The following is a 17,500-nucleotide window of genomic DNA, read 5'->3' as shown; positions in this document are numbered from 1 at the left end:
ATCTGGCCGTAACTGGAATAGGGTTCTACGCGAATGCCCAACGGAAAAGTGAAGTGCACAAAACCTGCATTCGGCTGTATCAAAATAAATGTCATGAAAAAGGTAAAAACACTACATGGAAGCACAATGTGTTGTGCTGGGATCTTTTACAAGTAAAGACTGCTGCTTTGAGTTCACAGGGAGCCATGCTCTTTATTCACTGTACATAGTCTGTCCTCTAGCGGTAAAAACGTGAACTGCAATGCTATGGCTGTCGCCACACAATGTAGGTTTTAAACTCGTGTTGTAGTTTCAGTGTCGGAGTTCAAACTAGGCTTGCAGTTTCCGAATGCCATTCTTGATGGGTGCTGTAAAAAGTTCTTGGCTTAAACGATTGAAGTGCACATAAGAAAAAAAAAAAAAAAAAAAAGCTTACGGTAACTGGTATTCCCAGGCGGTCTCCCATCCAAGTACTAACCAGGCCCGACCCTGCTTAGCCTCCGAGATCGGACGAGATCGGGCGCTCTCAGGGTAGTATGGCCGTAAGCCGTGAGACCGCTCAGAATTTTTCATTTTATAGACACAATCGCCCCTGAAACCATGCCAAGCAGCGGCGGGACTTGATGGCTGTGGTAAAAGTTTCCTTTCACAATTGACGTGGGAAAAAAAAAAAAAAAAAAAAGGCTTTCAGCACCTGGTATTCCCGGACGGTCACCCTTCACTTTTGTTTTTTTTTTTTGTTTTTTTTTACAACCAGGGCCGAAACAGTCTTTCTTCCAAGGCTTTTGGTGTTTTCTGGAAACATGGCTATCATGAAAAGTTATTGACAGCTTTTTATGCGGTAGCACGAATTTGCCGTTGCGACCTGCATTTTGCTGAATCAAAATAAATGCCTTGAAAAGTTTAAAAACACTTCATGGAAGTGTTGTGTTGGGTTCTTTTACAAGTCAAGCCTGCTGCTTTGAGTTCACAGGGAGCCATGCTCACTGTACATAGTCTGCTCTCTAGCGGTAAAAAATTTAACTACAATGCTGTGGATGTCACCACATAATATAGCTTTCAAACTCGTGTTATAGTTTCAATGTCGGAGTTTAAATTAGGCTTGCTGTTTCCGGATGCCATTCGTGATGGGTGTTGTAAAAAATAGCTTCTTAAACGATTGAAGTGCACATAAGAAAACGAAAAAGCTTACAGCACCTGGTATTCCCAGGCGGTCTCCCATCCAAGTACTAACCAGGCCCGACCCTGCTTAGCTTCCGAGATCGGACGAGATCGGGCGTTCTCAGGGTAGTATGGCCGTAAGCCGTGAGGTGACCCAACATTTTGCATTTTATAGACACAATCGCCCCTGAAACTAGCGAGCGAGCCAATGAAGCCTTCAAAACTGCTTCGGCACATGGAGACCAAGCATCCTGCATTAAAAGACAAACCTTAACCACTTCGGGTTTCATTGTCTCCGATTACGCCTGGATGGGACCGGCTCGTTTCTGAGAAACAAGCTCGGTGCTCCCAATAATTCAACGTAATGGTGACTTTTATTTTTATGTGGTTTATATTTGTTTTTATGCCAGTCGTATCATTTTATTTAATCGTATTTACCGTATTTGCCGGTGTACAGGTCGACTCGGTGTATAAGTCGACCCCCTAAAATTCGACGGAAATTTACGATTTTATGATATATCCTTTGTATAAGTCGAGCTCAATTGTTGCATTATATTAAACTTCAAAATTCAATATGCGAAATTTATTGACGAAATGTGTTCAAATTCTGGGAGGCCGTGCGCATGCTGCTGTTTATAAGCACCGCGGAGGAGATCGCGGCCGGCGAGCTCGCGCACGCCGCCCGGCACCAACGGGAGGCCGGAAATAGCTCCAAGCCGAGCGGATCGGCACTTTATAAGCACCGCGGAGGAGATCGCGGCGCCTCATTGGACTTCCAGCGGCCGGCGAGCTCGCGCACCCGCCCGGCACATCCGGGAGGCCGTGCGCACGAGCCAAGTGGCCGAAAATAGCCCCCGCCGAGCGGATCGGCTGTTTATAAGCACCGCGGAGGTGGTCGCGGCGCCTCATTCGACTTCCAGCGGCCGGCGAGCTCGCGCACCCGCCCGGCACATCCGGGAGGCCGTGCGCACGAGCCAAGTGGCCGAAAATAGCCCCCGCCGAGCGGATCGGCTGTTTATAAGCACCGCGGAGGTGGTCGCGGGGCCTCATTCGACTTCCAGCGGCCGGCGAGCTCGCGCACCCGCCCGGCACATCCGGGAGGCCGTGCGCACGAGCCAAGTGGCCGAAAATAGCCCCCGCCGAGCGGATCGGCTGTTTATAAGCACCGCGGAGGTGGTCGCGGCGCCTCATTCGACTTCCAGCGGCCGGCGAGCTCGCGCACCCGCCCGGCACATCCGGGAGGCCGTGCGCACGAGCCAAGTGGCCGAAAGTAGCCCCGCCGAGCGGATCGGCTGTTTATAAGCACCGCGGAGGTGGTCGCTGCGCCTCATTCGACTTCCAGCGGCCGGCGAGCCCGCGCACCCGCCCGGCACATCCGGGAGGCCGTGCGCACGAGCCAAGTGGACGAAAATAGCCCCCGCCGAGCGGATCGGCTGTTTGTAAGCACCGCGGAGGTGGTCGCGGCGCCTCATTCGACTTCCAGCGGCCGGCGAGCTCGCGCACCCGCCCGGCACATCCGGGAGGCCGTGCGCACGAATCAAGTGGCCAAAAATAGCCCCCGCCGAGCGGATCGGCTGTTTATAAGCACCGCGGAGGTGGTCGCGGCGCCTCATTCGACTTCCAGCGGCCGGCGAGCTCGCGCACCCGCCCGGCACATCCGGGAGGCCGTGCGCACGAGCCAAGTGGCAGAAAATAGCCCCCGCCGAGCGGATCGGCTGTTTATAAGCACCGCGGAGGTGGTCGCGGCGCCTCATTCGACTTCCAGCGGCCGGCGAGCTCGCGCACCCGCCCGGCACATCCGAGAGGCCGTGCGCACGAGCCAAGTGGACGAAAATAGCCCCGCCGAGCGGATCGGCTGTTTATAAGCACCGCGGAGGTGGTCGCGGCGCCTCATTCGACTTCCAGCGGCCGGCGAGCCCGCGCACCCGCCCGGCACATCCGGGAGGCCGTGCGCACGAGCCAAGTGGCCGAAAATAGCCCCCGCCGAGCGGATCGGCTGTTTATAAGCACCGCGGAGGTGGTCGCGGCGCCTCATTCGACTTCCAGCGGCCGGCGAGCTCGCGCACCCGCCCGGCACATCCGGGAGGCCGTGCGCACGAGCCAAGTGGCCGAAAATAGCCCCCGCCGAGCGGATCGGCTGTTTATAAGCACCGCGGAGGTGGTCGCGGCGCCTCATTCGACTTCCAGCGGCCGGCGAGCTCGCGCACCCGCCCGGCACATCCGGGAGGCCGTGCGCACGAGCCAAGTGGCCGAAAATAGCCGGCGCCGAGCGGATCGGCTGATTATAAGCACCGCGGAGGTGGTCGCGGCGCCTCATTCGACTTCCAGCGGCCGGCGAGCTCGCGCACCCGCCCGGCACATCCGGGAGGCCGTGCGCACGAGCCAAGTGGCCGAAAATAGCCCCGCCGAGCGGATCGGCTGTTTATAAGCACCGCGGAGGTGGTCGCGGCGCCTCATTCGACTTCCAGCGGCCGGCGAGCCCGCGCACCCGCCCGGCACATCCGGGAGGCCGTGCGCACGAGCCAAGTGGCCGAAAATAGCCCCCGCCGAGCGGATCGGCTGTTTATAAGCACCGCGGAGGTGGTCGCGGCGCCTCATTCGACTTCCAGCGGCCGGCGAGCTCGCGCACCCGCCCGGCACATCCGGGAGGCCGTGCGCACGAGCCAAGTGGCCGAAAATAGCCCCCGCCGAGCGGATCGGCTGTTTATAAGCACCGCGGAGGTGGTCGCGGCGCCTCATTCGACTTCCAGCGGCCGGCGAGCTCGCGCACCCGCCCGGCACATCCGGGAGGCCGTGCGCACGAGCCAAGTGGACGAAAATAGCCCCCGCCGAGCGGATCGGCTGTTTATAAGCACCGCGGAGGTGGTCGCGGCGCCTCATTCGACTTCCAGCGGCCGGCGAGCTCGCGCACCCGCCCGGCACATCCGGGAGGCCGTGCGCACGAGCCAAGTGGCCGAAAATAGCCCCCGCCGAGCGGATCGGCTGTTTATAAGCACCGCGGAGGTGGTCGCGGCGCCTCATTCGACTTCCAGCGGCCGGCGAGCTCGCGCACCCGCCCGGCACATCCGGGAGGCCGTGCGCACGAGCCAAGTGGCCGAAAATAGCCCCCGCCGAGCGGATCGGCTGTTTATAAGCACCGCGGAGGTGGTCGCGGCGCCTCATTCGACTTCAAGCGGCCGGCGAGCTCGCGCACCCGCCCGGCACATCCGGGAGGCCGTGCGCACGAGCCAAGTGGCCGAAAATAGCCCCCGCCGAGCGGATCGGCTGTTTATAAGCACCGCGGAGGTGGTCGCGGCGCCTCATTCGACTTCCAGCGGCCAGCGAGCTCGCGCACCCGCCCGGCACATCCGGGAGGCCGTGCGCACGAGCCAAGTGGCCGAAAATAGCCCCCGCCGAGCGGATCGGCTGTTTATAAGCACCGCGGAGGTGGTCGCGGCGCCTCATTCGACTTCAAGCGGCCGGCGAGCTCGCGCACCCGCCCGGCACATCCGGGAGGCCGTGCGCACGAGCCAAGTGGCCGAAAATAGCCCCCGCCGAGCGGATCGGCTGTTTATAAGCACCGCGGAGGTGGTCGCGGCGCCTCATTCGACTTCCAGCGGCCGGCGAGCCCGCGCACCCGCCTGGCACATCCGGGAGGCCGTGCGCACGAGCCAAGTGGCCGAAAATAGCCCCCGCCGAGCGGATCGGCTGTTTATAAGCACCGCGGGGGTGGTTGCGGCGCCTCATTGGACTTCCAGCGGCCGGCGAGCTCGCGCACCCGCCCGGCACATCCGGGAGGCCGTGCGCACGAGCCAAGTGGCCGAAAATAGCCCCCGCCGAGCGGATCGGCTGTTTATAAGCACCGCGGAGGTGGTCGCGGCGCCTCATTCGACTTCCAGCGGCAGGCGAGCCCGCGCACCCGCCCGGCACATCCGGGAGGCCGTGCGCACGAGCCAAGTGGCCGAAAATAGCCCCCGCCGAGCGGATCGGCTGTTTATAAGCACCGCGGAGGTGGCCGCGGCGCCTCATTCGACTTCCAGCGGCCGGCGAGCTCGCGCACCCGCCCGGCACATCCGGGAGGCCGTGCGCACGAGCCAAGTGGCCGAAAATAGCCCCCGCCGAGCGGATCGGCTGTTTATAAGCACCGCGGAGGTGGTCGCGGCGCCTCATTCGACTTCCAGCGGCCGGCGAGCTCGCGCACCCGCCCGGCACATCCGGGAGGCCGTGCGCACGAGCCAAGTGGACGAAAATAGCCCCCGCCGAGCGGATCGGCTGTTTGTAAGCACCGCGGAGGTGGTCGCGGCGCCTCATTCGACTTCCAGCGGCCGGCGAGCTCGCGCACCCGCCCGGCACATCCGGGAGGCCGTGCGCACGAGCCAAGTGGCCGAAAATAGCCCCCGCCGAGCGGATCGGCTGTTTATAAGCACCGCGGAGGTGGTCGCGGCGCCTCATTCGACTTCCAGCGGCCGGCGAGCTCGCGCACCCGCCCGGCACATCCGGGAGGCCGTGCGCACGAGCCAAGTGGCCGAAAATAGCCCCGCCGAGCGGATCGGCTGTTTATAAGCACCGCGGAGGTGGTCGCGGCGCCTCATTCGACTTCCAGCGGCCGGCGAGCCCGCGCACCCGCCCGGCACATCCGGGAGGCCGTGCGCACGAGCCAAGTGGCCGAAAATAGCCCCCGCCGAGCGGATCGGCTGTTTATAAGCACCGCGGAGGTGGCCCCGGCGCCTCATTCGACTTCCAGCGGCCGGCGAGCTCGCGCACCCGCCCGGCACATCCGGGAGGCCGTGCGCACGAGCCAAGTGGCCGAAAATAGCCCCCGCCGAGCGGATCGGCTGTTTATAAGCACCGCGGAGGTGGTCGCGGCGCCTCATTCGACTTCCAGCGGCCGGCGAGCTCGCGCACCCGCCCGGCACATCCGGGAGGCCGTGCGCACGAGCCAAGTGGACGAAAATAGCCCCCGCCGAGCGGATCGGCTGTTTATAAGCACCGCGGAGGTGGTCGCGGCGCCTCATTCGACTTCCAGCGGCCGGCGAGCTCGCGCACCCGCCCGGCACATCCGGAAGGCCGTGCGCACGAGCCAAGTGGCCGAAAATAGCCCCCGCCGAGCGGATCGGCTGTTTATAAGCACCGCGGAGGTGGTCGCGGCGCCTCATTCGACTTCCAGCGGCCGGCGAGCTCGCGCACCCGCCCGGCACATCCGGGAGGCCGTGCGCACGAGCCAAGTGGCCGAAAATAGCCCCGCCGAGCGGATCGGCTGTTTATAAGCACCGCGGAGGTGGTCGCGGCGCCTCATTCGACTTCCAGCGGCCGGCGAGCCCGCGCACCCGCCCGGCACATCCGGGAGGCCGTGCGCACGAGCCAAGTGGCCGAAAATAGCCCCCGCCGAGCGGATCGGCTGTTTATAAGCACCGCGGAGGTGGCCCCGGCGCCTCATTCGACTTCCAGCGGCCGGCGAGCTCGCGCACCCGCCCGGCACATCCGGGAGGCCGTGCGCACGAGCCAAGTGGCCGAAAATAGCCCCCGCCGAGCGGATCGGCTGTTTATAAGCACCGCGGAGGTGGTCGCGGCGCCTCATTCGACTTCCAGCGGCCGGCGAGCTCGCGCACCCGCCCGGCACATCCGGGAGGCCGTGCGCACGAGCCAAGTGGACGAAAATAGCCCCCGCCGAGCGGATCGGCTGTTTATAAGCACCGCGGAGGTGGTCGCGGCGCCTCATTCGACTTCAAGCGGCCGGCGAGCCCGCGCACCCGCCTGGCACATCCGGGAGGCCGTGCGCACGAGCCAAGTGGCCGAAAATAGCCCCCGCCGAGCGGATCGGCTGTTTATAAGCACCGCGGGGGTGGTTGCGGCGCCTCATTCGACTTCCAGCGGCCGGCGAGCTCGCGCACCCGCCCGGCACATCCGGGAGGCCGTGCGCACGAGCCAAGTGGCCGAAAATAGCCCCCGCCGAGCGGATCGGCTGTTTATAAGCACCGCGGAGGTGGTCGCGGCGCCTCATTCGACTTCCAGCGGCAGGCGAGCCCGCGCACCCGCCCGGCACATCCGGGAGGCCGTGCGCACGAGCCAAGTGGCCGAAAATAGCCCCCGCCGAGCGGATCGGCTGTTTATAAGCACCGCGGAGGTGGCCGCGGCGCCTCACTCGACTTCCAGCGGCCGGCGAGCTCGCGCACCCGCCCGGCACATCCGGGAGGCCGTGCGCACGAGCCAAGTGGCCGAAAATAGCCCCCGCCGAGCGGATCGGCTGTTTATAAGCACCGCGGAGGTGGTCGCGGCGCCTCATTCGACTTCCAGCAGCCGGCGAGCTCGCGCACCCGCCCGGCACATCCGGGAGGCCGTGCGCACGAGCCAAGTGGACGAAAATAGCCCCCGCCGAGCGGATCGGCTGTTTGTAAGCACCGCGGAGGTGGTCGCGGCGCCTCATTCGACTTCCAGCGGCCGGCGAGCTCGCGCACCCGCCCGGCACATCCGGGAGGCCGTGCGCACGAGCCAAGTGGCCGAAAATAGCCCCCGCCGATCGGATCGGCTGTTTATAAGCACCGCGGAGGTGGTCGCGGCGCCTCATTCGACTTCCAGCGGCCGGCGAGCTCGCGCACCCGCCCGGCATATCCGGGAGGCCGTGCGCACGAGCCAAGTGGACGAAAATAGCCCCCGCCGAGCGGATCGGCTGTTTGTAAGCACCGCGGAGGTGGTCGCGGCGCCTCATTCGACTTCCAGCGGCCGGCGAGCTCGCGCACCCGCCCGGCACATCCGGGAGGCCGTGCGCACGAGCCAAGTGGCCGAAAATAGCCCCCGCCGAGCGGATCGGCTGTTTATAAGCACCGCGGAGGTGGTCGCGGCGCCTCATTCGACTTCCAGCGGCCGGCGAGCTCGCGCACCCGCCCGGCACATCCGGGAGGCCGTGCGCACGAGCCAAGTGGCCGAAAATAGCCCCCGCCGAGCGGATCGGCAGTTTATAAGCACCGCGGAGGTGGTCGCGGCGCCTCATTCGACTTCCAGCGGCCGGCGAGCTCGCGCACCCGCCCGGCACATCCGGGAGGCCGTGCGCACGAGCCAAGTGGCCGAAAATAGCCCCCGCCGAGCGGATCGGCTGTTTATAAGCACCGCGGAGGTGGTCGCGGCGCCTCATTCGACTTCAAGCGGCCGGCGAGCTCGCGCACCCGCCCGGCACATCCGGGAGGCCGTGCGCACGAGCCAAGTGGCCGAAAATAGCCCCCGCCGAGCGGATCGGCTGTTTATAAGCACCGCGGAGGTGGTCGCGGCGCCTCATTCGACTTCCAGCGGCCGGCGAGCTCGCGCACCCGCCCGGCACATCCGGGAGGCTGTGCGCACGAGCCAAGTGGCCGAAAATAGCCCCCGCCGAGCGGATCGGCTGTTTATAAGCACCGCGGAGGTGGTCGCGGCGCCTCATTCGACTTCCAGCGGCCGGCGAGCTCGCGCACCCGCCCGGCACATCCGGGAGGCCGTGTGCACGAGCCAAGTGGCCGAAAATAGCCCCCGCCGAGCGGATCGGCTGTTTATAAGCACCGCGGAGGTGGTCGCGGCGCCTCATTCGACTTCCAGCGGCCGGCGAGCTCGCGCACCCGCCCGGCACATCCGGGAGGCCGTGCGCACGAGCCAAGTGGCCGAAAATAGCCCCCGCCGAGCGGATCGGCTGTTTATAAGCACCGCGGAGGTGGTCGCGGCGCCTCATTCGACTTCCAGCGGCCGGCGAGCTCGCGCACCCACCCGGCACATCCGGGAGGCCGTGCGCACGAGCCAAGTGGCCGAAAATAGCCCCCGCCGAGCGGATCGGCTGTTTATAAGCACCGCGGAGGTGGTCGCGGCGCCTCATTCGACTTCCAGCGGCCGGCGAGCTCGCGCACCCGCCCGGCACATCCGGGAGGCCGTGCGCACGAGCCAAGTGGCCGAAAATAGCCCCCGCCGAGCGGATCGGCTGTTTATAAGCACCGCGGAGGTGGTCGCGGCGCCTCATTCGACTTCCAGCGGCCGGCGAGCTCGCGCACCCGCCCGGCACATCCGGGAGGCCGTGCGCACGAGCCAAGTGGACGAAAATAGCCCCCGCCGAGCGGATCGGCTGTTTGTAAGCACCGCGGAGGTGGTCGCGGCGCCTCATTCGACTTCCAGCGGCCGGCGAGCTCGCGCACCCGCCCGGCACATCCGGGAGGCCGTGTGCACGAGCCAAGTGGCCGAAAATAGCCCCCGCCGATCGGATCGGCTGTTTATAAGCACCGCGGAGGTGGTCGCGGCGCCTCATTCGACTTCCAGCGGCCGGCGAGCTCGCGCACCCGCCCGGCACATCCGGGAGGCCGTGCGCACGAGCCAAGTGGCCGAAAATAGCCCCCGCCGAGCGGATCGGCTGTTTATAAGCACCGCGGAGGTGGTCGCGGCGCCTCATTCGACTTCCAGCGGCCGGCGAGCTCGCGCACCCGCCCGGCACATCCGGGAGGCCGTGCGCACGAGCCAAGTGGCCGAAAATAGCCCCCGCCGAGCGGATCGGCTGTTTATAAGCACCGCGGAGGTGGTCGCGGCGCCTCATTCGACTTCCAGCGGCCGGCGAGCTCGCGCACCCGCCCGGCACATCCGGGAGGCCGTGCGCACGAGCCAAGTGGCCGAAAATAGCCCCCGCCGAGCGGATCGGCTGTTTATAAGCACCGCGGAGGTGGTCGCGGCGCCTCATTCGACTTCAAGCGGCCGGCGAGCTCGCGCACCCGCCCGGCACATCCGGGAGGCCGTGCGCACGAGCCAAGTGGCCGAAAATAGCCCCCGCCGAGCGGATCGGCTGTTTATAAGCACCGCGGAGGTGGTCGCGGCGCCTCATTCGACTTCCAGCGGCCGGCGAGCTCGCGCACCCGCCCGGCACATCCGGGAGGCTGTGCGCACGAGCCAAGTGGCCGAAAATAGCCCCCGCCGAGCGGATCGGCTGTTTATAAGCACCGCGGAGGTGGTCGCGGCGCCTCATTCGACTTCCAGCGGCCGGCGAGCTCGCGCACCCGCCCGGCACATCCGGGAGGCCGTGCGCACGAGCCAAGTGGCCGAAAATAGCCCCCGCCGAGCGGATCGGCTGTTTATAAGCACCGCGGAGGTGGTCGCGGCGCCTCATTCGACTTCCAGCGGCCGGCGAGCTCGCGCACCCGCCCGGCACATCCGGGAGGCCGTGCGCACGAGCCAAGTGGCCGAAAATAGCCCCCGCCGAGCGGATCGGCTGTTTATAAGCACCGCGGAGGTGGTCGCGGCGCCTCATTCGACTTCAAGCGGCCGGCGAGCTCGCGCACCCGCCCGGCACATCCGGGAGGCCGTGCGCACGAGCCAAGTGGCCGAAAATAGCCCCCGCCGAGCGGATCGGCTGTTTATAAGCACCGCGGAGGTGGTCGCGGCGCCTCATTCGACTTCCAGCGGCCGGCGAGCCCGCGCACCCGCCTGGCACATCCGGGAGGCCGTGCGCACGAGCCAAGTGGCCGAAAATAGCCCCCGCCGAGCGGATCGGCTGTTTATAAGCACCGCGGGGGTGGTTGCGGCGCCTCATTCGACTTCCAGCGGCCGGCGAGCTCGCGCACCCGCCCGGCACATCCGGGAGGCCGTGCGCACGAGCCAAGTGGCCGAAAATAGCCCCCGCCGAGCGGATCGGCTGTTTATAAGCACCGCGGAGGTGGTCGCGGCGCCTCATTCGACTTCCAGCGGCAGGCGAGCCCGCGCACCCGCCCGGCACATCCGGGAGGCCGTGCGCACGAGCCAAGTGGCCGAAAATAGCCCCCGCCGAGCGGATCGGCTGTTTATAAGCACCGCGGAGGTGGTCGCGGCGCCTCATTCGACTTCAAGCGGCCGGCGAGCTCGCGCACCCGCCCGGCACATCCGGGAGGCCGTGCGCACGAGCCAAGTGGCCGAAAATAGCCCCCGCCGAGCGGATCGGCTGTTTATAAGCACCGCGGAGGTGGTCGCGGCGCCTCATTCGACTTCCAGCGGCCGGCGAGCCCGCGCACCCGCCTGGCACATCCGGGAGGCCGTGCGCACGAGCCAAGTGGCCGAAAATAGCCCCCGCCGAGCGGATCGGCTGTTTATAAGCACCGCGGGGGTGGTTGCGGCGCCTCATTCGACTTCCAGCGGCCGGCGAGCTCGCGCACCCGCCCGGCACATCCGGGAGGCCGTGCGCACGAGCCAAGTGGCCGAAAATAGCCCCCGCCGAGCGGATCGGCTGTTTATAAGCACCGCGGAGGTGGTCGCGGCGCCTCATTCGACTTCCAGCGGCAGGCGAGCCCGCGCACCCGCCCGGCACATCCGGGAGGCCGTGCGCACGAGCCAAGTGGCCGAAAATAGCCCCCGCCGAGCGGATCGGCTGTTTATAAGCACCGCGGAGGTGGCCGCGGCGCCTCATTCGACTTCCAGCGGCCGGCGAGCTCGCGCACCCGCCCGGCACATCCGGGAGGCCGTGCGCACGAGCCAAGTGGCCGAAAATAGCCCCCGCCGAGCGGATCGGCTGTTTATAAGCACCGCGGAGGTGGTCGCGGCGCCTCATTCGACTTCCAGCGGCCGGCGAGCTCGCGCACCCGCCCGGCACATCCGGGAGGCCGTGCGCACGAGCCAAGTGGACGAAAATAGCCCCCGCCGAGCCTATCGGCTGTTTGTAAGCACCGCGGAGGTGGTCGCGGCGCCTCATTCGACTTCCAGCGGCCGGCGAGCTCGCGCACCCGCCCGGCACATCCGGGAGGCCGTGCGCACGAGCCAAGTGGCCGAAAATAGCCCCCGCCGATCGGATCGGCTGTTTATAAGCACCGCGGAGGTGGTCGCGGCGCCTCATTCGACTTCCAGCGGCCGGCGAGCTCGCGCACCCGCCCGGCATATCCGGGAGGCCGTGCGCACGAGCCAAGTGGACGAAAATAGCCCCCGCCGAGCGGATCGGCTGTTTGTAAGCACCGCGGAGGTGGTCGCGGCGCCTCATTCGACTTCCAGCGGCCGGCGAGCTCGCGCACCCGCCCGGCACATCCGGGAGGCCGTGCGCACGAGCCAAGTGGCCGAAAATAGCCCCCGCCGAGCGGATCGGCTGTTTATAAGCACCGCGGAGGTGGTCGCGGCGCCTCATTCGACTTCCAGCGGCCGGCGAGCTCGCGCACCCGCCCGGCACATCCGGGAGGCCGTGCGCACGAGCCAAGTGGCCGAAAATAGCCCCCGCCGAGCGGATCGGCAGTTTATAAGCACCGCGGAGGTGGTCGCGGCGCCTCATTCGACTTCCAGCGGCCGGCGAGCTCGCGCACCCGCCCGGCACATCCGGGAGGCCGTGCGCACGAGCCAAGTGGCCGAAAATAGCCCCCGCCGAGCGGATCGGCTGTTTATAAGCACCGCGGAGGTGGTCGCGGCGCCTCATTCGACTTCAAGCGGCCGGCGAGCTCGCGCACCCGCCCGGCACATCCGGGAGGCCGTGCGCACGAGCCAAGTGGCCGAAAATAGCCCCCGCCGAGCGGATCGGCTGTTTATAAGCACCGCGGAGGTGGTCGCGGCGCCTCATTCGACTTCCAGCGGCCGGCGAGCTCGCGCACCCGCCCGGCACATCCGGGAGGCTGTGCGCACGAGCCAAGTGGCCGAAAATAGCCCCCGCCGAGCGGATCGGCTGTTTATAAGCACCGCGGAGGTGGTCGCGGCGCCTCATTCGACTTCCAGCGGCCGGCGAGCTCGTGCACCCGCCCGGCACATCCGGGAGGCCGTGCGCACGAGCCAAGTGGCCGAAAATAGCCCCCGCCGAGCGGATCGGCTGTTTATAAGCACCGCGGAGGTGGTCGCGGCGCCTCATTCGACTTCCAGCGGCCGGCGAGCTCGCGCACCCGCCCGGCACATCCGGGAGGCCGTGCGCACGAGCCAAGTGGCCGAAAATAGCCCCCGCCGAGCGGATCGGCTGTTTATAAGCACCGCGGAGGTGGTCGCGGCGCCTCATTCGACTTCCAGCGGCCGGCGAGCTCGCGCACCCGCCCGGCACATCCGGGAGGCCGTGCGCACGAGCCAAGTGGCCGAAAATAGCCCGCGCCGAGCGGATCGGCTGTTTATAAGCACCGCGGAGGTGGTCGCGGCGCCTCATTCGACTTCCAGCGGCCGGCGAGCTCGCGCACCCGCCCGGCACATCCGGGAGGCCGTGCGCACGAGCCAAGTGGCCGAAAATAGCCCCCGCCGAGCGGATCGGCTGTTTATAAGCACCGCGGAGGTGGTCGCGGCGCCTCATTCGACTTCCAGCGGCCGGCGAGCCCGCGCACCCGCCCGGCACATCCGGGAGGCCGTGCGCACGAGCCAAGTGGCCGAAAATAGCCCCCGCCGATCGGATCGGCTGTTTATAAGCACCGCGGAGGTGGTCGCGGCGCCTCATTCGACTTCCAGCGGCCGGCGAGCCCGCGCACCCGACCGGCACATCCGGGAGGCCGTGCGCACGAGCCAAGTGGCCGAAAATAGCCCCCGCCGAGCGGATCGGCTGTTTGTAAGCACCGCGGAGGTGGTCGCGGCGCCTCATTCGACTTCCAGCGGCCGGCGAGCTCGCGCACCCGCCCGGCACATCCGGGAGGCCGTGCGCACGAGCCAAGTGGCCGAAAATAGCCCCCGCCGAGCGGATCGGCTGTTTATAAGCACCGCGGAGGTGGTCGCGGCGCCTCATTCGACTTCCAGCGGCCGGCGAGCTCGCGCACCCGCCCGGCACATCCGGGAGGCCGTGCGCACGAGCCAAGTGGCCGAAAATAGCCCCCGCCGAGCGGATCGGCAGTTTATAAGCACCGCGGAGGTGGTCGCGGCGCCTCATTCGACTTCCAGCGGCCGGCGAGCTCGCGCACCCGCCCGGCACATCCGGGAGGCCGTGCGCACGAGCCAAGTGGCCGAAAATAGCCCCCGCCGAGCGGATCGGCTGTTTATAAGCACCGCGGAGGTGGTCGCGGCGCCTCATTCGACTTCAAGCGGCCGGCGAGCTCGCGCACCCGCCCGGCACATCCGGGAGGCCGTGCGCACGAGCCAAGTGGCCGAAAATAGCCCCCGCCGAGCGGATCGGCTGTTTATAAGCACCGCGGAGGTGGTCGCGGCGCCTCATTCGACTTCCAGCGGCCGGCGAGCTCGCGCACCCGCCCGGCACATCCGGGAGGCTGTGCGCACGAGCCAAGTGGCCGAAAATAGCCCCCGCCGAGCGGATCGGCTGTTTATAAGCACCGCGGAGGTGGTCGCGGCGCCTCATTCGACTTCCAGCGGCCGGCGAGCTCGTGCACCCGCCCGGCACATCCGGGAGGCCGTGCGCACGAGCCAAGTGGCCGAAAATAGCCCCCGCCGAGCGGATCGGCTGTTTATAAGCACCGCGGAGGTGGTCGCGGCGCCTCATTCGACTTCCAGCGGCCGGCGAGCTCGCGCACCCGCCCGGCACATCCGGGAGGCCGTGCGCACGAGCCAAGTGGCCGAAAATAGCCCCCGCCGAGCGGATCGGCTGTTTATAAGCACCGCGGAGGTGGTCGCGGCGCCTCATTCGACTTCCAGCGGCCGGCGAGCTCGCGCACCCGCCCGGCACATCCGGGAGGCCGTGCGCACGAGCCAAGTGGCCGAAAATAGCCCGCGCCGAGCGGATCGGCTGTTTATAAGCACCGCGGAGGTGGTCGCGGCGCCTCATTCGACTTCCAGCGGCCGGCGAGCTCGCGCACCCGCCCGGCACATCCGGGAGGCCGTGCGCACGAGCCAAGTGGCCGAAAATAGCCCCCGCCGAGCGGATCGGCTGTTTATAAGCACCGCGGAGGTGGTCGCGGCGCCTCATTCGACTTCCAGCGGCCGGCGAGCCCGCGCACCCGCCCGGCACATCCGGGAGGCCGTGCGCACGAGCCAAGTGGCCGAAAATAGCCCCCGCCGAGCGGATCGGCTGTTTATAAGCACCGCGGAGGTGGTCGCGGCGCCTCATTCGACTTCCAGCGGCCGGCGAGCCCGCGCACCCGACCGGCACATCCGGGAGGCCGTGCGCACGAGCCAAGTGGCCGAAAATAGCCCCCGCCGAGCGGATCGGCTGTTTATAAGCACCGCGGAGGTGGTTGCGGCGCCTCATTCGACTTCCAGCGGCCGGCGAGCTCGCGCACCCGCCCGGCACATCCGGGAGGCCGTGCGCACGAGCCAAGTGGCCGAAAATAGCCCCCGCCGAGCGGATCGGCTGTTTATAAGCACCGCGGAGGTGGTCGCGGCGCCTCATTCGACTTCAAGCGGCCGGCGAGCTCGCGCACCCGCCCGGCACATCCTGGAGGCCGTGCGCACGAGCCAAGTGGACGAAAATAGCCCCCGCCGAGCGGATCGGCTGTTTATAAGCACCGCGGAGGTGGTCGCGGCGCCTCATTCGACTTCCAGCGGCCGGCGAGCTCGCGCACCCGCCCGGCACATCCGGGAGGCCGTGCGCACGAGCCAAGTGGCCGAAAATAGCCCCCGCCGAGCGGATCGGCTGTTTATAAGCACCGCGGAGGTGGTCGCGGCGCCTCATTCGACTTCCAGCGGCCGGCGAGCTCGCGCACCCGCCCGGCACATCCGGGAGGCCGTGCGCACGAGCCAAGTGGCCGAAAATAGCCCCCGCCGAGCGGATCGGCTGTTTATAAGCACCGCGGAGGTGGTCGCGGCGCCTCATTCGACTTCCAGCGGCCGGCGAGCTCGCGCACCCGCCCGGCACATCCGGGAGGCCGTGCGCACGAGCCAAGTGGCCGAAAATAGCCCCCGCCGAGCGGATCGGCTGTTTATAAGCACCGCGGAGGTGGTCGCGGCGCCTCATTCGACTTCCAGCGGCCGGCGAGCTCGCGCACCCGCCCGGCACATCCGGGAGGCCGTGCGCACGAGCCAAGTGGCCGAAAATAGCCCCCGCCGAGCGGATCGGCGTTTTATAAGCACCGCGGAGGTGGTCGCGGCGCCTCATTCGACTTCCAGCGGCCGGCGAGCTCGCGCACCCGCCCGGCACATCCGGGAGGCCGTGCGCACGAGCCAAGTGGACGAAAATAGCCCCCGCCGAGCGGATCGGCTGTTTGTAAGCACCGCGGAGGTGGTCGCGGCGCCTCATTCGACTTCCAGCGGCCGGCGAGCTCGCGCACCCGCCCGGCACATCCGGGAGGCCGTGTGCACGAGCCAAGTGGCCGAAAATAGCCCCCGCCGATCGGATCGGCTGTTTATAAGCACCGCGGAGGTGGTCGCGGCGCCTCATTCGACTTCCAGCGGCCGGCGAGCTCGCGCACCCGCCCGGCATATCCGGGAGGCCGTGCGCACGAGCCAAGTGGACGAAAATAGCCCCCGCCGAGCGGATCGGCTGTTTGTAAGCACCGCGGAGGTGGTCGCGGCGCCTCATTCGACTTCCAGCGGCCGGCGAGCTCGCGCACCCGCCCGGCACATCCGGGAGGCCGTGCGCACGAGCCAAGTGGCCGAAAATAGCCCCCGCCGAGCGGATCGGCTGTTTATAAGCACCGCGGAGGTGGTCGCGGCGCCTCATTCGACTTCCAGCGGCCGGCGAGCTCGCGCACCCGCCCGGCACATCCGGGAGGCCGTGCGCACGACCCAAGTGGCCGAAAATAGCCCCCGCCGAGCGGATCGGCAGTTTATAAGCACCGCGGAGGTGGTCGCGGCGCCTCATTCGACTTCCAGCGGCCGGCGAGCTCGCGCACCCGCCCGGCACATCCGGGAGGCCGTGCGCACGAGCCAAGTGGCCGAAAATAGCCCCCGCCGAGCGGATCGGCTGTTTATAAGCACCGCGGAGGTGGTCGCGGCGCCTCATTCGACTTCCAGCGGCCGGCGAGCTCGCGCACCCGCCCGGCACATCCGGGAGGCCGTGCGCACGAGCCAAGTGGCCGAAAATAGCCCCCGCCGAGCGGATCGGCTGTTTATAAGCACCGCGGAGGTGGTCGCGGCGCCTCATTCGACTTCCAGCGGCCGGCGAGCTCGCGCACCCGCCCGGCACATCCGGGAGGCCGAGCGCACGAGCCAAGTGGCCGAAAATAGCCCCCGCCGAGCGGATCGGCTGTTTATAAACACCGCAGAGGTGGTCGCGGCGCCTCATTCGACTTCCGGCGGGCGGCGAGCTCGCGCACCCGCCCGGCACATCCGGGAGGCCGTGCGCACGAGCCAAGTGGCCGAAAATAGACCCCGCCGAGCGGATCGGCTGTTTATAAGCACCGCGGAGGTGGTCGCGGCGCCTCATTCGACTTCAAGCGGCCGGCGAGCTCGCGCACCCGCCCGGCACATCCGGGAGGCCGTGCGCACGAGCCAAGTGGCCGAAAATAGACCCCGCCGAGCGGATCGGCTGTTTATAAGCACCGCGGAGGTGGTCGCGGCGCCTCATTCGACTTCCAGCGGCCAGCGAGCTCGCGCACCCGCCCGGCACATCCGGGAGGCCGTGCGCACGAGCCAAGTGGCCGAAAATAGCCCG

At 67.2% G+C, this 17,500-nt stretch overlaps 2 non-coding genes across 2 annotated transcripts; both read right to left on the bottom strand.

Annotated features, from left to right (window-relative positions):
- Positions 1 to 408: 408 nt before the first annotated feature.
- Positions 409 to 527, bottom strand: LOC125971639 (5S ribosomal RNA). The gene has a single exon (XR_007482485.1). It is a non-coding gene; the product is annotated as a 5S ribosomal RNA (ribosomal RNA).
- Positions 528 to 1,164: 637 nt separating this feature from the next.
- On the bottom strand, positions 1,165 to 1,283 carry LOC125971633 (5S ribosomal RNA). The gene has a single exon (XR_007482479.1). It is a non-coding gene; the product is annotated as a 5S ribosomal RNA (ribosomal RNA).
- Positions 1,284 to 17,500: the final 16,217 nt, after the last annotated feature.

Source organism: Syngnathus scovelli, unplaced genomic scaffold (genome assembly GCF_024217435.2).
Source record: "Syngnathus scovelli strain Florida unplaced genomic scaffold, RoL_Ssco_1.2 HiC_scaffold_61, whole genome shotgun sequence".
Taxonomy (NCBI): domain Eukaryota; kingdom Metazoa; phylum Chordata; class Actinopteri; order Syngnathiformes; family Syngnathidae; genus Syngnathus; species Syngnathus scovelli.
Note: the sequence above shows the minus strand (reverse complement) of the source record. Positions and strands in the feature narration are given on the sequence as shown.